Here is a 23,192-nt window from a genome sequence, read left to right as displayed (position 1 = left end):
TAGGACAAGGGAGGCCAAATAAAATAAATTAATTAAACCTTTAATTTAATTGTGCATGAAGTACACACATTATGAAATTATACATGTTTCACAAAATATAAATATAATTATTTTTAAGTGATAAGAGGTGATTTTAAATAGAAGTGTAGGATAATCTTATAATAAAAACCTTGTTGTAATTAGTGTTTTTGTATTTTTAACATTTTACTCAGATTGCTAGTGTTTTTTTCTGTTTTCTCATATAAGTCACAACTATGCATTATTTTTGCTTTTATACGAGTCTTTCTTATTTTCACTACTTTTAGGTACTACTTCACCTTTGAATCTTACAAAAACCTTGAAATATCAGGATTCCTTTCTGCGAATGGGTAAATAGTTTATTTTATTTGTTATTTTCAATCATAAACTAATACACGTATAAAATTTAACGTATGCCGTAATAATAACATATGATATTTAAAACCATATCTTTCATATTTGGTTGAAATATTTAAATTCTCTTTTCTATGTCTTTTATTATCGTTTCAAAACTTTTATGAGAGTTTTTTTAATAATTCGGCAGAATTTCAAACTAATAATGGTTAACTCAGCTTCCTCTATTACATAAAAAGTCCGCGAGGTAAGTACTGTTGTACGAATTAGCGCCACTTAAATTTACTAGGAACGGCCGCTTTCAGAACTATTCAGTAGCTTTTGTTGTGTGTTTCGACCGGTCGCTTTTCCTCGAATTTGGCGTTTACTGCCTTCTAATAAACCGTGTAAAGTCTGGTTTTGTGTGAATTGTTTGTGCAAAAACGTGCCCAATGGATTAACTTCACCGGGAGATAACTCAGAGTCCTCATAATAAGGTAGTTAATTGTTTATTCTTGTCACATTTTCACCAGACGTCTCTGAATACTGTTTTGCGAGTGATAAAAAAATCGTGGGAGGGTTGTGTTCACACCACAGAGGCGTATTATACGCTCGTATTAGCATAATAAACTTACGATAAACATAAATAAGAATATAGTCAATGATAACATTGACATCGTCCCATTAAAGATAACAAAAAAACGCATAGTTCAAGATTACTTATGTCATTTTTTCTTATAAATGTCACTGATCTTTTCGCCCGTGTGTTTATACTCACTTTCGTCCAATTATTTTGTTTATAACTATGAGTTAATTTCGCTTGTTAAATAAAACGTCGCTTTTATGTGATAAATATGTTTATATGGACTGGTTTCTATAATTTTTTGTCGTCCTTATGATTCGTAAATCTTGCAAAAATGTTGCTGTTATGACTCACACGTAATTTATCATAAGGACTAAAAAACACGGAGACACGCGGTCGTAAACTTAAAAAATCGTAACCATATAATAGATAGGTACTTACTTTATTTTGGGTATGTAAATTTTTGGAGACTGTAAATATCCTTTTAATAATTATTATAACAAATACTTTAAATAATTAATATAACTTTAACAAGATAAATAACATTTTATAGAAGAGTCTAGGCATTTACAGGGTATATGACCTGCCATTGGCTGGTTTCAGTGGCCACATTACGCGCTGTGTAACATTCACCATTTTGCCTATGTTTGGACATACATATTTCTTCAGTTCTTCCATTTGTTGATTTTGATGAAGTTAAAGAGATAAAACCTTGATCGTTTTAAAAATATTTATCTGATTTAATTATTTCATATACGAACGCCTGAAGACTATTTAATTTTTTTAATACTTTTTCTTGGATCTGTTAGTTTAAATACAACACTTTGTGTTTGTCTAAATGTTTGTTGACAAAAGGCTGGATTTCACTTAATTATTATATAATAATAAACAACGGGCACAGCCTAAAAAGCCGTAATAAGTTCATTAATATTTAAACGAGTGTAATTATGAATGAATAAATAAATAAATAAAGTTTTCAAAATTTCATCACAGGTGGAGAACATTTTAGATAGTGAAATGTGGAAGTCTAGGCATTTACAGGGCTTATGACCTTATGCCTTCCCAGGGTGTGAATTTGGACTAGCTTGAAATATGGTAATATTGCTTTAGTTCAGTGTTTTTAAAACTTTATTACGCGACCCTTTTACGAGTAAAAAAACTGGCTACCCCGCCCCTCAGGACCAGCATGACTTGTTCGGGGGTGGGTCGCAGACATAAAATGGCGGGGGGGGGGGGGTAAGGACAGATTTCTTAAGAGGAAATGCGGTGCCAGAGAAATTTGATGAATTTGAATATAGTTTTTCTGTCACTCTCTTGCAAATGCGTCCCCGATATTGTGCGAAAAAGACAACTGCACGTCGGACTGATTATGCCTAACTAAAATCGAGGTTTCGTTTTCCCGTTTTCCGCACCCCAAAACTGAACCGATTTGTTTTTTTTAAAGAAAGAATGTCAGAATGATATTACCTAGGTACCTTTACCGTATTTTAAAAATTATTTAACATATTTATATTTATTTATATAGAATATTTTGTTTAATATTATTTTATTTTATTATTTTTTTATACCCATAAGGCTTTTACATACATGGTAGTTATATAAAACATGTGTATAAACAACGTAAAATTAAAAATACAATATAAAGCAATAAAAGATAGAACAGTATTTAAAATTAAAGTTGGTATAAAAAAAAGAAGATGAATATATAATCAACATAAATTAAAAAAAAAACAATATAAAGACGTATAAAAATGTCTGGAAAATCAATGTATGACAGGGTTACGAATGATGAAATCAGGCGAGAGTGTAAATCTGAGTCAAGTATAATTGATAATGTTAAGAAAGGGTCTCTGAGATGGTTTGGTCACGTAGAACGAATGGACGACGAAAGAATGGTAAAACAAGTATATATGGCGAAAATGAACGGCAACGTGAGACGAGGACGACCAAGGAAGACGTGGCATGATCAGATAAACCAAAATCTTAAGTCTGGTCATTTAAAAAAAAACAGATATACGAAGGTAAAGTCGATGGTAAATGAAATGAAATTATTAACATATAAACAAAGAATATTTTACAATACAATGATATTTGTTCATAAAATTATAAACTCTAATAAAAAAACAGAATTTTGGAAAAAAATTGATCGGAACCAGCATGAACACGATCACAATACTAGAGAAAAGAACAAAATTAGACTTCCATTTAGGAAAAAGGCAAAGTCACAAAATTCAATTTTATTTAAAGCAATTAAAAAGTATTACGAAATGGAAAAAAATATTTATGAAGAAAAAAACATATCAAAATTTAAAATAATGGTCAAGACATATGTGATAAACAATTTATAAATTAAATATATTTGCAATGTTATTATTAGAACACACATAACAATATGTATGATATGTGTGCCCTACTTTAAGATTTAAATAAAAAAAATATAAAAAAAAGCAGACAGAACCGAAGGGCATATATGAATGTGGAGGAAGCTAGGAATGTATGCCCTTTGTATTATCTCTGCCTATCCCTACGGGGAAATGACGTGATGGTAGTAATAGCAATATTAATAAAATATTTTGATTCAAGAACTGGATTCAACCCACTAGGAAGTTATGTCCAGTTCTTGTCTACAATGATTTGGACAAACTCAAAATATTGTTGATAAATAAAAAAAAATGGATAAAATTCAAATAAATGTGGGATGGAGAACAACACTCAGACATTGGGACATAACAAAATAAATTGTTTTAATCAAATTACAAATTTAAAAGCTTCAATTAAATTAATTTAACAATAGAATCACTATGTAAAGCGCCCTTGAGGTATTTTATTACGAAAATGGCGCTATATAAGTTATCCATAATAATAATAATATTTAAAATGCCTTTGTTTTCAAGTAATGCTTTTTAACAAACACCCATAATTTATATATATAAGAATATGGTAGTCTAGGCATTTACAGGGCTTATGACCTGTCGTCATTGGCTGGTTTAAGCGGCTACTTTACACACTGTCCAAATGTTTGCAGACAGGCTGGGTTTCCTCCCTAGGGAGTTATTCAGATCTAAATTTGTCGCAACAGAGAGGAAAAACATTTATGAGAAGGAAATATGGAAGTCTAGGCATTACGGTGAATGTTACACAGTGTGTAAAGTGGCCACTTTAACCAGCCAGTGATAGTTTATAAGCCCTGTAAATGTTAAGACTTCCATATTCCCTTCTCAAAAATATTTTCTCTCTGTTGGAACGAATTTTAATAATACCCCTTTCAGACCTGATCTCCACTCGATTTTCCTTTTTCAGGATTTTTACCTGAGAAGTCATCGAGTCAAAACGCTCGTCCAGGTTTCTGATTCTATTTTTTACACACATAACTGTATTCTTCGTCTGCCCGGACGCAATCAATTTTCTCATTTTATTTTTTACGGCTTTTATATTCCCCGGATCTTGATCGCGTGAATATTCTGACAGAATTTTATCGTAATTAAGATGGAGCATTTAACCGGTCAAGGATTTTGCCAAATTACTACCTGCGTACTACAATCTTGGTCAGGCTTCGTGTTTGTTACTACACTAGGGTGGAACGTGAAACAGCCCGATGCTAATATATAGATGGTTGACCTTTTGGAGTTCTAATACTGAGATGGTTGGCCTCTAAGACTAATTTTGAGACTTTGGATGAGACGAACCGCTCGTGGAGCCAATCAATATTTCGGAATTATTGACCTCTCGGCATAGGTTGCGAGGTAAGCGTGGTCGACCTCTTGGAGTACGTATTTGTCTTTATTGAGATGTAAGGATTGGATAGATACGGCTGACTTAGAAATGCTACTATCGAAATGACCTCTCAAAGTATAAATAGGTACTAAGTTTGTTGATATTTTATAGCGCTCACTATTGAGATGATTGACCTCTCGGAGCGTTACGTACTACTGAGATGGTTGACCTCTTGTATTATTAAAAAAAAAAATGGTGGTAACTTTTATATATTTAAAAATCACGCAAAAATTTTAAAAGATGCAAATTGCGGTAAATTGAATATCATCATCATAATCGGCGGCCTCCGTGGTGTAGTGGTCAAGACGCTTGACTCACGCACGGAAGGTTCCGGGTTCGATTCCCGGTGAGAACACAAAAATTAAAAATGTGATTTTTCTCAAGCCTGGGTGTTCTGTGATGTTATTCACCGCTGTAATTGTCTCCTGTAATAAGTCTCCTGGCCTGTTGTGGTGCAAAAAAAACCTTTTCCGCACCTAATGGTGCATAGGGCACTACATTAGTACACCAAATGAAATATTTTTTCTCGTGTATTTAGTCTGTAAATACGCGATATAATACGGCCGCGAGAACGTTTGGAATATATCTAGTTTATTTTATTTTATTTTATTTTATTAGGGAAATCAACAGTTCTACATACATATTTTAGGTAAACAAACAGATATAGTGTATAAACTCAGAACTAATAACAGATTTCCACATAGTATACAAAGTTAGTAAAGAAAATATATTACATATCAAATAAATATATACAATTTATACATATAAAAATGTTATTTTCATGTACTCAATAATCAAAGATTTTTTAAATATTAATTTTAAGAAAATTAAGTTACTGTAAATTGGGCGGAATAAGGACAAAAATGCTTGAAGAGAGGATAAGTAATAAGATAAACCCACTTGTTCTCTAAATCATTTGAATAAATCCGTAGCACGTGACAACAAAATAAATTATTTTAATTAAATTACAAATTTAAAAGCTTCAATTAAATTAACTTAACAATAGAATCACCATGTAAAGCGCCCTTGAGGTATTTTATTACGAAAATGGCGCTATATAAGTTATCCACAATAACAATAACAATAAGGAGGGGAGGGGAGATGTACATATTTATTATTATAATGTCTACTAAGTTACATTATACATTTTTAGTGTAAATTTTAAATCTGACAGAGTGATGTTTGTATAATCTATATTTTTAAATTTTGTATTGTACATTGAAAAAGTCCTACGAAAAAAAGCATTTTTAACATACGATGTTTTACTTATTGGTACATGAAACAGGCGGTACCGTCTACAAATCCTGGCTGGCACATATATTGTTATTAAACCAAGCAGCTCTGTACAGTCAACCATTCCTGTCATAATTTTGTAAAGCAGTAGTTGGTCCGCACAGACTCTGCGGTATTGTAGAGAAATGATTCCATGGAAGGTGGAGGCAGTGAGAGTAGATACATAAGAAATACCGGTTTTGTATTAAGGGTACTTTATAAATTTGTTCTGAATATTTTCTATTCTACTTATATATATGGCATACTGGGGATTCCATATCTGAGAGGCGTATTCCAAATGGCTTCTGACAAATTATCTACAAAGTTAAATTATTTTTTTTTGTATGAAAAATAGAATATGTTTACATTTTGGCCCTGGGCCGCGATTGTGAACGGCTATCTTCATTGGTATATATATACTGAAACGGTATAAACTAATATCGATATTTATGTACAAAAGTGTGTATATTTGTATGAAAATTCAAAGTATCTTTGTCGGTAACCGGTAATTGAATGTGTTTAGAAAAAAAAATTGTAAACATATTATATTTTTTATACAGAAAACTTAATTTTACTCGGTAGATAAAATTGAAGATAAATTTTAACTTCGTACTAGAAAACGTACCCCGGTACATAAGGAGAGCCTCCCATCGGACCGTATTTATTTTATTTATTTATTTTATTTTATTTGGAAATTTTACAGCTATTACATAAACAAAATAAGTAGAAAAATCTTAACAATGCTAAAGCCAATTAAAAAAATCCACTGTAAATATAAGGACACATAATATATAAGAAAAGAAGTTTAGTAATTGTATTTGTGTGACGTTTGTATTCATGTGTATGTGAATATGTGTATGCGTGAATGAATCAGGGAGAGGATACATGTGCGTGTGGGAATGAATGAGGGAGAGGGTGCGTGTGTGTGGGTGCGTAAGTATAAAAAAATAATTGTTTAAAACTTGTAATTGTATTAAAAATGGTACAATAAAGAGCTTAGTAAAAAGTTAGAAACCTTTTTGTTGAAATACAAATGAAGAAATGATTTAAATTGTATTTTTTTTTAAAAGTATGTTAAATTTCAAAACCGTTTAAAATTTAACTGATACACATCGAATGAATAATTGCGGGAAGGTGTAGAACAGGATGCCTCGCTCTACAGAGAATTAAAACTACTACGGCCAAACATCACTATACATATGTAGGAAGGAAGCTTTTCAATTATTTAACACGAAATCTACGGGATGAAATAAATTACGAAAAATTGAAGGATAAATTTATTAAAGAAAACATTCCTTACATAATTAATACTAACTGTATATAGAAAATAAAATGCATGTAATGTGTGCCTGTGTACATTGATTACTAGATACTCCACCCTGATGCTGCAAAAAAATAAATACAACCTTCGGTCAAAGAGGATTAGCCTACTACTCGGTTAAAGTGTACAATCTACTTCCATTATCCATAAGGACAATTAGTAAGTTCTCACAATATAAAATTGCTATTAAGAAATGGATAGTGGAGGTGGGTTGCGCACGGATCGATGAGTAGATCAAGCCAAATAGGTAAAATATGTGTACTGTTTATGAAATTTGTTCCATTGGTCTATATGAATTGGTTATGTTTTTTATGATTATTTTATTTTTTTATTGTTTAAGGTAAACGGCTATAATACTGACCCATTTCGTGTCTTAATCTGACAGACATTTTTATTCATTTTTTGTTTTTAAATACCTGGTAATTGAAACTATATAATTTTGTCTATTTCTAAAATTGATGAATTTACTTCAATACGTTAAAAAAATAAAAGTAAAAAATCAAGCAATTTAAATTAAAAAAAAATATTAAACATATCCAGATTTTGTATTCATTACTGACATACTGAAAATGGATTTCACTCTAATACTGACCTATGGTGATCCTATTACTGACCGGGAGTGAAATAAAAGATTTTGATTTATTTATTCAATATATTTGATAATAAATCTAACAACACATAAGAAAAATATCAATTAATAATCATAGAGGTAACTAAAAAAAATAGTAAAATAATTTTTACTAAAAGAAATACCTAAAATATTGATTTACTTATCAGATGAACAGCGTAATATTGTTATATCAGGGATGGAGTAAATTCCCCTCGCATTCAGCAATTCCGGTTCTGGAATTGTTTTTATAATTTCTTCAGAAGAATACCATATAGTATCCTCTTTTTCTGGCCACCTCCAATTCTGGCCACTCATAACCATTACTCTGACTAAGGCGGAACCATTATCTTTGCTCTTCACCACAATCCCTGGAAAATATTCTTCTTCAAACTTTACAATTACATACTCATTCAATTTATAACCGCCAAAGTCATTTAAACAACTCCGTTGCACTTCTGTTTTTTTTATCTTTCCTTGTTTCTTCTCAAGCACCACATTTTTTTTCTCCTCTTTTAATCTTTTCCTTTCCAATTTTTCTTCATCTTTTTTCATTTTGTCATCTTTGACCTTTTGCTGGTAGTTAATATAATCGTTTGATGAAACAATGACAGTTGGAATTCTTTTTGTAATTTTCTTTTTCTCTACCACTTTATCTTCTGGCCAAAACAGACACTGCTTAAAGGGCGTAAGAGCATTAATAATTGTTTTAGAATTAGGAGTTTTACAAGGCGTCGCTTCATTGAGATTAGTATCGCTTGTGCCCGCTTGTTCTAGGAGTTCTCGATCTAAATTTGCGGTAAGAGAAACGGACATTGGTTCACTGTTTTTCTCGGGAATTAGTTCACTATCTTTTACCACCATTGTCATAATTTCAGATTCATCACCTGTTGTTGACCAAAAACTATCGTCAAACGCTATGAGAGACTCATTCAACGTATCGTTGTTAACGAAAGTTTCATACCCTAAATGACATTCGTCATTATTCCCTGTGACCAATCCGATATTTTCATTGACTAAATTCTTCGTAATTTTCCAAATGTAGAACAAATTTTCGTCTTCCTTTGGACCATTCCATGTATCATTTGTTTGATCATTAAATGCATCAATTTGGTTGTTTGTCAGTAAATTTTCAAATAAACGTAGAAATACGGCGTTGTATTTGTTGTTAGGAATTTTCAACAGATTTTGAGAAGTAACGACGTGCTTAGGACAAGACGATGATGGTGTTGACGTGCAAGGACGCGCTTTTTTAAAATCAAGTTTTCTATAGTTGACTCCTTCTGGGGAAAATGGATACAACCCACAAGTCCTAAATCCATTTTGAAGAGTATTCATATTACCAGCTGTTTCTAATACAGTTTTTAATAAAGGGGCAAAATCTTCTCTCATAAGCTTTTTACCCTCATTATCAATTTTCCATTGGTGAACTCTCTTTTTCCATTCTAATTTGACTGGACGGAATAGGGCTACATCGAGGGGCTGCAATATATGAGTTGCGTTTGGGTACAAAGCAATCAATATAATTTTATTATCCTTACAAAACTCACTGAGCGCCAAAGTCATGTGCGACGAATGCCCGTCAACATATAAAATTATAGGAAATACTATCTGGTTCTTTTTGAGCCATGGAAAAAAAACGTTTCCTATATATTCATAAAACACTTCTCCAGTCATCCACCCGGAATCAGATCTGCCCATTCCCCAACCATGTGGCATTTTTCTGGCTAGCGAAAGTGGTATTCTTTTATATTTATAAATTATCATTGGGGGGGGGAGGTCTCCTGCTGCATTAGCCATCACAAGTGTAGTAAGACATTCTTTTTCATCGTTGTGTATAAAATTATAAACAGATTTCGAACCTTTTTTCACTATGACAGACGACTCCTTCGGACTTAAAAAAAAAGCAGTTTCGTCACAATTATAAATGCGTTTTGGGTCATTCAAAACATCTGTGTAATCATTTTCATCGATATAGTTCTTAACAGTAGAAAACCATTGCCTTAAATTTTTTTCGCTTACGTTCGCCCTTGCTCTAATTAAATTTTGTGACACTCTTTGCGAAATGCCAGGGTGTCTTTTTAAAAATCCTTCGTACCAACGCCTGCCAGGTTTTCCGTCTTTGAAGGGATTTTCGCGTTTTAATTTCAATAATAGTAATTGAACACTGTCAAGTAACTGGTCTTTGGTCGCCGGAAATCCCCTTTCTCCAATAAATATTATCCAATCGACTATCTGACGTTCTTCGTGATTAGTTAGAATTGTAGGATGTCCAACTATTCTTTCTACAGGATACTTGCCCTTTTTCTTGTATAACAATGTTGTTTTTGGGATTTTATACAAATTGCTGGCCTTGTATATTGTCATTCCTTTTTCCACAGCTAACAACGCATCTTTCACTGACTGTTCACTATACTGCATTCTTTTAGGCGCCATCATATCTAAAACAAAAGGTTTATGAAATTTATATTTTCAAAAATTCCATCTAAAGTAGCTTAAAACGTATGTTTTGAAATCCAGTTTTACTTAATTTTATCTTGTGTTATTTATACATCGTATACAATAGTGTTTGGTAGTCAGATATTGGATCAATTTACAAGTAAAATTTAAGTTTTATGTTCCGTTATTTAAAAAATGCGTATTTAAATATTACATTGGAAATAACTTTGTTAATTTTATTTTAAATCAAAATAAATATGTAAAAATATGTCTCGGCACAGAACTTATTTACTGACATAATATGTAATACTGACATCAGATTATAAAATGTAATACTGACCGAAATTTGTTTCTATTACTGACCACTAACTTTACTCATTTATAAGATTAAAATAAAGCAAAAATATATAAGTCAGAACTACATTTCCTAATTCAAAATTCTTTGTGCTCTACAAATCACACAAAAAATGTGTTTTTAATTTTGTTTCAATCAAACTAATTTAAATTTTTGAAATATTCTCACTGAACTTATTACTGACCCATAGGTCAGTAAAGAAAACGACTAAAATATCAGCCGGATGCAATACTGACTGCTTAGGTCAGTAAAAGAAACAGTCAAAAAAATGGTTGGATGTAATACTGACCACTTTTATTTTTAAAATTTATGATACAAATAGTAAAAATATCTTACAAATACTTTGTTTTATGAAATATCAAGAGTCAAATCCTACTGACTGAATAGAAATATAACTGAATAACAATTGAATACAGAAAATATATGGTTTAAAGTAAACTTTGAAAATTAGGCTTACCTCGTAAGGATTTCCTGTGTACTGCTGTTAGTCACCGGGTGTCCAAACTCTAACTGATTTTTTAAACAGAAAAATTCGAATGTCAACCATAGAACAAGTGTGAACAATTAACAGATGCTGTGTTCTAGTGTTGCCAATATTCATAAATGTGTTTTTTTTTTGCTTTTTCCTATTATCTTTGTTTTTGTTGAAATAGATCAGTAATACGGGCACGGTCAGTATTACAGCCGTTTACCTTATTATGTTAATGATACTTAGGTTCAATGGATTAATTACGTTTTTTTTATTGTTATTATTATGTTAACTTTGTTAAATAGCTAATCTTAGGCATGTTTCACATTTTGTAAAATGTTTCCCTCGGCACGGGACACCCCAATGAGGGAGGGAACATTATTCTGTATAAAAAAAGAATACAAACAATGTAAAAGTATAAATAAATACAATGTTGTTTTTTTAATTTGTTATATTTTCTCATTTTTTTGTTTATTTCTTATGCATTTGGTTTCTTCTTTATATTATTTGGTTTGCTTGCCAAACACAAGAGACATATTGTTTTTGGCAATTTCAACTTTAAATATTCAATTTTTTATTGTATGTATTGTTTTCATGCTTTTTTCACTAACACAATATGAAAAATATTGCGTGATACTTAGATTGTATGGTTTTGCACATTTTTTAATTCATTGGAGCACCCGAAAAAATGTGAATTTGATATTCCTATTTCGTATTTTATTTTATTTTATTAGGTAATTCAACAAATATACATACTAGAAAACATACAATTTAAAGTATTCGTCGAAATAATTTAACATGCATATATATCTTCAATTATAGAATTACACAAAATAGATTTATACGTTAAGTTGTAATACATATTTTTTAATATTTTTGTTTATACAGGATACAATGCAATAAAAAATAAGTTGTACGTGTGTACTTATTGAATAAGATTTATTCCTAAGAGATTATTCGCAAAAGCTGAGAGAGTATCATGAAAAATGACAATTTTATTGTTTCCGCAGTATATTTATTTATTTATTAACATACACGGCATAATTGCCTTTTACAAATTTATAATATAAACATACAAGGTTTGATATTTTTTAAACTACATATTTGCACTCAAAACTAAGGAACAATAATCAAGCCTAAAAATTATATAACAAAATATTTTTTAAAAAAAAAGTTTAAATAAAACAAAAGTTTGAAATAAAAAGTATACGAGAACTTTAAAAATTAATATAAAAAGTAAATCAAATTTTAAACATAATAAGGTTTATAATAAAAATATAACTAACTAACTAACTAACTAACCATCACGCCATTTCCCCAGAGGGGTAGGCAGAGAGGATAGAACGCCACACCACTCTGTCCTGGCACACTTCCTTTGCTTCCTTCACATTCATACATCTTCTCATGCACGCACGTCGATTATTCCGACTTTTCACATGACCACTTTCAAGAATTTGTTGTACTTGATCATGCCATGTCTTTCTCGGCCTTCCTCGACTTCTACAACCAGACACATTCGCATCATAAATCTTTTTAGCCGTTCTTTCATCATTCATTCGCTCCACATGACCGAACCATCGCAAAAGACCTTTCTTAATTTTGTCGATAATGCTTAACTCAGCCTTGCATTCTGCTCTAATTTCGACATTAGGGCACCTATCATACATTGTTTTTCCGCACATTCGCCTGAGGGATCGCATTTCAACAGCATTCAGTCTACTTTCGTCCCTTTTTTTCCAACTCCATGCTTCGCTTCCATACATTAGGGTTGGTACCAGAACTCCATTATGAACTGCTAATTTAGCCTCTTGCGATAGACACTTATTTGCTACGACAGACTTTAAGGCACCATTAACTCTGTTACCGGCACTAACCCTCCTTTCAATATCCTTGTCCATATTTCCATCTCTAGTAAACATACTACCCAGATATACAAATTCTTCGACCTGTTTCAAACTATCTCCATTTACTACAATCTTACATTCAGTCATAGTTACATTTCTTTCAAAGACCATGACGTTCGACTTTTGCACATTCATTAGCAAATCACTCTCCTTGCACACTTCGTAAACCTTTGTAACCAAGGATTGCAGTTCCTCTTCGCTGTCAGCTAGGAGGACTGCGTCATCGGCGTACAGAAGGCAACTGACAGTAAGATTACTCATTTTCGCTCCCACATCCATACTTTTCAATTCTCTCATACATTTATCCATGTATATGTTGAATAACCACGGTGACATTACACATCCCTGTTTGACTCCTTTAGGGATGTCAAACCAGGAAGTTAATGACCCATTTACCCTTACACACGCTACACTATCTTTGTACAAGGAAGCAATAGCGCGGACAAGGTTGTCACTCACTCCATACTCCGATAGAACCATCCATAATTTTTTCCTATCAACTCGATCAAATGCTTTTTGCAAATCAACAAAATATATTATATTCCCGACACATGCGGGCCATAGGTGTGTGGTATGTAGCATTATTTGAAAACAAAGGCAGTTTAAATATTTCCCGATGTCTGAGTGTTCTCAATGCTGCATTTATTTGTATTTTATTTAGAAGGTATTAATTTTTTGTTGTGACGCAATTTAAATAGTGATTTTTAAAATGTTGAGTGTGATATTTTCTAAATGAGGATTAAAATTATAACGAGGGGATTCAGTTCTGCGGGAAATTAGATATAAAAAAGTTTTTCTTGAAAATGTATGAAAAAAAATGTTAATAAAAACGAAATACTTTGCACAACATCACTAGTTTTTCCGAGAATCAATCAATGATATAGTGTTTTATTTAATTTTTAAATTCCAGAAAACATACAGGCATACTTAAAAAGTATTAAAAACAACAATTTTCCAACATAAAAAGACCAATCAAGTTTTCATAAATTATGCGAAAGATTTAAAAATTAAATGTGACAAAAAATTAAATAAATTAAAAACTTAAGTGACAAAAGAATAATTGTTAACATTTGGGTTTTCCATGGAGGTTATCATTGGTAATAAATAAAAATACCGAATGCACACCACGAGCCATCCACACACACACACACATGAACGCACATATACAAACATATACATTACATGCGGACATATACATAGCACAAACCACTCGAGATGCACATTCAGCAACTATCCCAAATAATCAACTCCATGAAGAATTTTTCTGTACAAATGCAATGTGCAGTTACAAATGTCTACATCAATACTGTGATAGTTGTGATAGATTTCCGGTTCGCGGGAAGCCAAGTCACCGATCGACAGGACTCACCGAAGAGAACTTGTGACGTCACACGCGGAGGAATATCAAAATCCAAATTTTAAATAAATCGCAGCGCTGATAATACGACTCATAAAATAATATTTTTTAAATTGTCTGAGTCTTTTAAAAAATAAAAATTAATTTAAAAAACACATCGTGTCATTATGTATGTTGTAATTACTGGCCATTGAGATAAGAAAATAAATGATTAAAATGGAGCAGATAGTGTTATGTTCTGTGTATTTTTCTTGTCCTCTGTTTTTATCTGTTCGCCAATTTTCTATATAATTATAGACTATTTTATATTTCTCACACAAAAGCGTATATTCTTTTATATACTACACGAGATAGAGTTTTTTTATTTATTGAATTATATAGTTCAAAACATCTTAAGAACTGGTCGAAACAGAAGAGAAAAAGAAGGTAAGAGACCATTGCAGGAGACTGCTGCGAGATATTGCATAGATTTATAATAGGTAATAATACTTAAGAGTCCCGATACAGACATCTACTGAAGAAATATTCCAACTTATGACACCTAAGCAATTATACGCTTAAACAATACTCGCTTACAGATTCAATAACTTGAGGTATTTTATTACGAAAATGGCGCTATATAAGTTATCCACAATAAATAAACTACTCTTAATCAAATGAAAGACATAACCCCAGCAATACAACATCTAAAAATAATACAATCACTAGAACCTTAACACAAAGACAACTTAAACAAATACATACCAATACCACTTTCGGACAAAGATATTTTGAGTATTATGCAATTTTTTTTTTAAATGTTTTATTAAAGAAGGTAAAAACATGTACAAAAAATATAAAAGGAAAAATAATGAAACCCACTAAACCGCAAAACCGGCTTGTCAGCAGGTTTCTTATTTTTCCTTTACAAAGAGAAACGTTAGAGAAATTATATAAATTTAAAAAGTAATATAAACATTATTAAGAACTAAAAGCATACCTAATTTTCACACAAAATTTATCTATAAAAATTAAAATAGATGACATTAAATGATAATCAATATAAAGCTCTGTTACAAATTAACCATTTAATAATTTTTTTCTTAAAATCTTTGTCAATATTTTCTTTTAAAATCGTCTTAGTAATCTTATTAAAATTTTTAGTAATTGTATAAAGAAGTGTTCTTTGGCCATACTTGTTTACAAACCTCGGTACTGACAAACTATTAAAATAATCTAATTAAAATAAAAAATAATAAATTAGCTAATTAAAATCTATAACCTACTTCCACTGCCCATTAAAACAATAAGTAACGAGAAAATGTTTAAAAAGGCTATAAAAAAATTGATAGTGGGTAGATGGGTAAAATGAACCGTCTCATTCGCCCAAAACAATATTTAAAAAACTGCTCCACAAATGTATAGTTTCGTTTGTTTTTATTATTTTATTGAACGTTTTAACTAACTAACTAACTAACTAACCATCACGCCATTTCCCCAGAGGGGTAGGCAGAGAGGATAGAACGCCACACCACTCTGTCCTGGCACACTTCCTTTGCTTCCTTCACATTCATACATCTTCTCATGCACGCACGTCGATTATTCCGACTTTTCACATGACCACTTTCAAGAATTTGTTGTACTTGATCATGCCATGTCTTTCTCGGCCTTCCTCGACTTCTACAACCAGACACATTCGCATCATAAATCTTTTTAGCCGTTCTTTCATCATTCATTCGCTCCACATGACCGAACCATCGCAAAAGACCTTTCTTAATTTTGTCGATAATGCTTAACTCAGCCTTGCATTCTGCTCTAATTTCGACATTAGGGCACCTATCATACATTGTTTTTCCGCACATTCGCCTGAGGGATCGCATTTCAACAGCATTCAGTCTACTTTCGTCCCTTTTTTTCCAACTCCATGCTTCGCTTCCATACATTAGGGTTGGTACCAGAACTCCATTATGAACTGCTAATTTAGCCTCTTGCGATAGACACTTATTTGCTACGACAGACTTTAAGGCACCATTAACTCTGTTACCGGCACTAACCCTCCTTTCAATATCCTTGTCCATATTTCCATCTCTAGTAAACATACTACCCAGATATACAAATTCTTCGACCTGTTTCAAACTATCTCCATTTACTACAATCTTACATTCAGTCATAGTTACATTTCTTTCAAAGACCATGACGTTCGACTTTTGCACATTCATTAGCAGATCACTCTCCTTGCACACTTCGTAAACCTTTGTAACCAAGGATTGCAGTTCCTCTTCGCTGTCAGCTAGGAGGACTGCGTCATCGGCGTACAGAAGGCAACTGACAGTAAGATTACTCATTTTCGCTCCCACATCCATACTTTTCAATTCTCTCATACATTTATCCATGTATATGTTGAATAACCACGGTGACATTACACATCCCTGTTTGACTCCTTTAGGGATGTCAAACCAGGAAGTTAATGACCCATTTACCCTTACACACGCTACACTATCTTTGTACAAGGAAGCAATAGCGCGGACAAGGTTGTCACTCACTCCATACTCCGATAGAACCATCCATAATTTTTTCCTATCAACTCGATCAAATGCTTTTTGCAAATCAACAAAAGCGCAAAAAAGCTTCTGGTTTTTCGCCAAAAACTTTTCTGTCATATTGCGTAATGCAAATATTTGATCCATACATCCTCTACCATTCATAAATCCACTCTGTACATCCCATACTTTCTCCTTGGTCACGTTTCTTACTCTTTCTATCAGTATTCTTCCATACATTTTGCCGACAGCGCTCAGAAGACTGATAGCTCTGTAATTCCCACACTCCACCTTAGAACCCTTTCCCTTGTATAACGGCATAACAACTGCCCTCCTCCAATCAGGTGGAGTCCTTTCCTCCTTGAGACACAAGTTAAAAAGTTTATGTAGCCATGTGAGAATTAATTTGCCACCCGACTTAATAAACTCTGCTGCAATACAGTCATACCCTTGCGCTTTACCATTCCGCATACATTTGACAACGCTGATAATTTCTTTCATACTAATCTGACTTACCTCATCATTTGCGTTCAGACACACCTCGGATAATGTCGATACATCGGCACCGCCCGAGTTACCAGTGTGCGATTCATAAACTTCCTCAAAGTATTCCTTCCATCTCTCTTTTATTCCACTCTCACTAGTCACCATTTTTCCATCCTTATCTTTAACAACTGTCATGCCTCCGCTTTCACTGCTACTCCTGGAGTTTTTCACAGCTTTCCAGAAAACTTTAATGTTTTCATGGAAATTGTGTGTCATTTTCATTCCTTCTTCATCCTTCAATTTTTTCTTCCGTTCACATACACCCTGCTTAACCTTTTTCTTACTTTCACCATACACGCGTTTAGCCGATTCATATTCAATTGTATTCTTTTTTACAGCAAGCAAATTTATCCACGCATCCTTCTTTTCTTTAACGAGTTTTTTGACTTCGTCGTCCCACCACGCATCACCTTTCTTTCTCCCTAGCGTTGTCACACCGCACACTTCTTGAACGTTTTATGGTATTTATTTTAAAGAAACAAATATTCGACAGTGATAAAGTAACATAAAAAAAAAAAAAACAGTTTAAAGACAGACCAGCAAAGTTTCTAAATAAGAATCTTACATAAATTTATTTCAGCAGAGAGGGAAAACATTTTCGAGAAGGGAATATGGAAGTCTAGGACGCCGCAAACTCCGGTGACAACTGTCACCAAGCGGAGGCCAAACGGTTGGCTTGGCCATGTACCGCGGATGCCTCCCGAGAGCCTTAACCACGCTTGCCTACTTTACAAGGCATCAGGTTCTCGACGTCCGGGACGTCCACTGCTGACTGTTCGTCGGCAGTTCATGTCAAAACCACGGGACGCGATTCTGATTTGGGAGGATGCACAGGAGCTGGCAGCCGACAGAGATGCTGTAGGATCTTCGTGGACACCATACGCTCCAACTAGGGAGCGAACATGGAATGTATTATATTTTTTTTGTTATACGGGTGTTCTTTAAACCCTGTCACATGGGCAAGAAGACATATTAGCATATTAAAAAAAATATTTAGAACAAATAAAAATTAAAAATTAAAATATTAAAAAAAACAAAAGGTTGTTTGCTTCTGTAGAGGAGAAGTGAAGGGAGCGCGGCGTAGTGTCAGATTTCCCTCTCCCCCTCGTTTCTCCCCTGCAGAAGTAAGCAACCATTGGTTTTTTAAAAATATTTTATTTTTTAAAATTTTATTTCTTCTAAAAAAATATTTTAATGTACCAATATGTCTTCTTGCTCATACTGATCATCGTGGTTTCGGATGTGACAGGGTTTAAAGAACAACCTGTATATATGTATTTGTATAATTAAATAAATGAACTGTATGGTTCATAGTCTATGATCGATAAAGAAATAGTGTGATGACCGAAGAAAGCAACGTCATCATTTTCCATAGAATCCAATACAAAATTATAATGCAACTCTAACAGTATTGCACATAAATCGGGAGCATCGTTCTGCAGTACATTCACATCGTCCCTGCCATGAAGAAATGAACTACAAAGGAACGTCGCCTATAAAGAGACGTCAGGGCGTGGCAACGCCAGTCAGTCAGCCCAACAAGTTCAGTCAGTCCAGCTCGATGAAGTCACACAGTTCCAGCATTTAGTTCAAGTGCAGTCTCTTCAACACATCTTCGCCGCTACGCTCGCGCTACACAACCAAGTGCTGTATCTTATTCGCCATGTAATAAATACGCATTAAACAGCTATCTCGTGTCTTCTCTGTCAATCTGGGGTAGAAACTGCGACCCCCAACTACCAAAATCCTACAAAACTCTTAACAATACTACATTTCATATCAAAATTTATGAAGAATTAACAAAAAAAAATATTTGAAAAGGATTTCCCAGTCTAGACATTTACGGGTCTTTCAACTTTTCATTGGCCGTTTTAAGTGATTATTTTACGCGCTGTGTATTATTATTATGGATACCTTATATAGCGCCATTTTCGTAATATAATACCTCAAGGGCGTTTTACAAAGTGATTATATAAATACAATTTTAACTTTTTAATTTAAGAAAAATAATGTACTTTGTCACCACATGTCAAGAATTTATTCAAATGATTTTCCACGAAACTCTTTCAGTCAGATGATGTTTTGCAAGCAGATAGTAATTTTTCCGTCTTCTATTTTGAAAATATATTAAGGATGTTAGATTCGATTTATTAGCAAAACACGTCAGTCAATCCACGCTCTGATCGCAAACTTTAAAGGTGTCTAGCCTAGCGCCTACGAACACACTCGACTAAAGTCAGGGTTCTAAAATATCATGATATTTGTATCAATATATATATATATAACAAAGTGAGGATTTACAAAGAAGATATACATCACGTAGTAATATGAGTAGAGACAAAAAAGTTATAAAAATATAGACAAAAAAAGTTATAAAAATATAGACAAAACCACTGATATAGTGGTCAGAACTCTAAAATATAATTACAGTACAGTTGTATTTATTTTATTATAATGAATAACCACAAAGTTAGTGCTTCAAATATAAAATTTAAACAGTTACATTTATTTATTTATTTATTTATTTATTAGTTTATACATACAATGTTATAAAATGGCACAAAAAACACTCTGGCAAATTCTGCTAGTACTAGGAGTAGGCTCAGTGTATGAAGGGTCGGCAAGCCAGAAATATTAATACGCCTTATGTTGCAATCGGTTCCTATATGGGCAAATGCCTGTTCTAAGAAACCGATTTGTTGCGGCAAATTTGGTTTACGAATATTTTTCCTATAGATAAAAAACAATATTGAAGAAAAAAAAATTTAAAAAAAACAAAAGAGAAGAAAAGAGAAAAAAAAAAAATTACGTTTACATTAAATGTAAAAATACAATTAAATACACAAATATAAAGCATACATACTTCGTACATACATATACACATACATACATATATACACACATATACATACATATATATACACACATTCATACACAATATTTATTTCAAAGTTTTAAAATGCACTGAGGATCTTCGTCTCAGGTCCCGACCAGCTATAAAATTCCTGTGTTTAGGCAGGACCTTTTTTTTTAACATGTGTTTTTTTTTCATTAAATGATGCTTAAAAAATTCAAAAAATAATAATTTAAAAACATGATAAATAAATATAAAAAAGAAAATATCATCATCATCATTCATTTACCGCACCTTATGGTGCATAGGGCACTGCATTGGTACACCAATCGCAGTGTATCTTGATCATTTTTGTTACATGAAGGTAAGATGATCAGTCTTACGCTCCGGGCACCAGTCCAGGGACTGTGAAATATGCTACTGTAAAAACACCTTTTTAAATAAATATTTCATGTCAACCATGTCGGGAATCGAACCCGAGACCTCTTGCATGGTAGGCAAACGCGCTGACCACTGCACCACGAGGCCGACAAAATATAACACAAATGAAACTTTAATGCTTTATCACGTATGTTAAGATTGTATAATAATGTAGAAAGTAATGCTGATATTTCAATTAAACGTGGTTATACAGTAAGCAGCCAGCCATAGAAAAGTGAAACTGAGATAAAAGCACTTTTGTGAAAAGAGTGAATAATCGAATCAATGGAATGTTTTCAACTTTAACAAACGATGAACAATGAATACTTTTTTTATTTTTTATATCACAAATAAGAATCTTATTATGCATTTGACCAGTTTTAATGATTTTTAAAGTACCGTAAGATTTTTCTAGTGCTGTGGATGTTTTCTGCAAATTGAGGAATGTTGCTTTTGTGATCGACACCTTTTCAGAAGGTGATAATATAGTTTTTTGTATGATAGCGGTCTGGCTGTTTTTAGCAGAACATAGAATTGACCTTACTGCACCCGATAGCATCAATATATCATTTTTCAAAAATTGTAAACTGGCTGCTTTCTGCATAACTACGTTCAATTTATAAAATCAAATAGTCCCTTATGTTAGTTAGTAAAACAATTAGTATCAATTAAGCTAGCCAATTTAAAAAAAATCAATTACAAACTTTTTTTTCTCTTTATTTATTTCCTACCTACCCAAACCGTTCAGTTTGAGAAAAGTTCAAGTACATGGACATATCGAATCATACAATTTTATACAAAAATTAAAAACAAAGATTAACAAAATAAAAATATATAAAAATTAACACTATACTGTGAATATAAAAAAATAATACCATACTACGAAGAGAGGAGAGGCGATGGGAAGGAAATAAGAAGGATAAAGGAACAATTTAAATATTTAGATAATGACATTTCAATCTTGACTTAAATGTAAATAAAGAAGGGGCGTCTCTTACATTAGTGGGTAGATTATTCCACAATCGAGCAGCTACTACTGTGAAAGGGGAGGCAAGAAAACTAGAGCGATAAAAGGGTATTAAAAGGGTTATCTCGTTACTAGAACGAAGAGATAGTCCGTGTTGTGATAAAGGTCGGAAGATAATTGCAATGGGAGAACGGCCTTGAATAAAAAGGGACTCCCTGGGTGATCAGAGGCAGAGAATCCGAATACCATCCCCCGTAAGAAGACAAAACAAGAGAACGTGTGCGTCCGCGCATCTAAGGAGCTACCAATGAAATCTTAAATCTTGCCGTAGTTGGAAGAATCAAAGAAATGTAGATGTTTAAACGCAGGTAAAACGGTGAATGTTACACAGTGTCTTAAGTGGCCACTTAAACCAGCCGATGACAGGTCACAGGCACTGTAAATGCCTAGACTATCACATTCCCTTCTCTAAAATGCTTTTCATTTTTCTTTTACTATATTGCGAAAACGGCCTTTCGGGACAATTTTCGATGTATGGGAATAAATCTTAGCGTGTTCTTGACATCATTTTTTTATATTTTTAAAACATAAACTGTACTAGTTGATTATACACAATTCTACATTATAATTTATAATGCACATATCGTGTGATAATGACGCCAGTAAATCATAGCTGGGAAGCATTATAATTATCTTGTATTTATTCTCGTCGTACTGTCAGTATCTATAATAATTCTTCATAAACGTAATATTTTTTAAGTATAGACTATGTTACTGATTACACAGACGATTTTAAAAAATTGCATTTCTTTCGAAAGTAGGCGCGGCGCGTTGGGCGATCCGTTTTTGTAGTTGCACGATTTTTACACAATGAGGAAATTCTGGTTTTTAATTTTTACATGTTTACGATGTTTGCTCGGAGATACTTTTCATATATAGCTCCAAGAGTGTTCAACGTCTTGGATGAACATATTAAGTTCTCCGAAACAACGTCTATATTTAAGGTGAAGATCCATAATTGGATTGTATCGAGGGGTAGAGACCAGTGTATCAGATTGCTTCGGGAATAAATATATAAAATCGCGGCTGTCTTCATTGTTATTCATATACGTATACAGGGTGTTCACTAAACCCTGTCACATCCGAAACCACGATGATCAGTATGAGCAAGAAGACATATTGGCACATTAAAATATATTTTTTGGAACTAATAAAATATCAAAAAAGCAAATAGTTGCTTACTTCTGCAAGGGGGGGGGGGGGGGAGTCTGATACGCTGACAACCTCACGGCCGCGCTCCCCTCACTTCTCTCTTGCAGAAGTTAGCAAAAAAATGTTTTTTTTAAATTTTATTTTTAAAAATTTTCTTTAACCTAAATATATTTTTTTTATATGCCAATATGTCTTCTTATCCATACTGATCATCGTGGTTTTGGGTGTGACAGGGTTTAAAG

At 32.8% G+C, this 23,192-nt stretch overlaps 1 protein-coding gene across 2 annotated transcripts in view; it reads left to right on the top strand.

Moving 5' to 3' along the window:
* Positions 1–684: 684 nt before the first annotated feature.
* LOC148276232 (uncharacterized) overlaps positions 685–23,192 on the top strand; it is a 42,797-nt gene continuing 20,289 nt past the window's right edge. Inside the window, exons 1-2 of one of the 2 annotated variants that reach the window (XM_088234545.1) lie at positions 14,764–14,858; positions 18,081–18,406. The gene's annotated coding sequence lies outside the window, so the exon portion shown is untranslated. Of the gene's footprint in view, positions 849–14,763; positions 14,859–18,080; positions 18,407–23,192 lie in introns of those variants that run through there. The other variant, XM_088234546.1, reaches the window with a different exon arrangement.

Source organism: Micrasema longulum, unplaced genomic scaffold (assembly GCF_059751315.1).
Source record: "Micrasema longulum isolate JH-2025_06_02 unplaced genomic scaffold, ASM5975131v1 h1tg001257l, whole genome shotgun sequence".
NCBI lineage: Eukaryota > Metazoa > Arthropoda > Insecta > Trichoptera > Brachycentridae > Micrasema > Micrasema longulum.
This window is presented reverse-complemented; position numbering and strand designations above follow the sequence as displayed.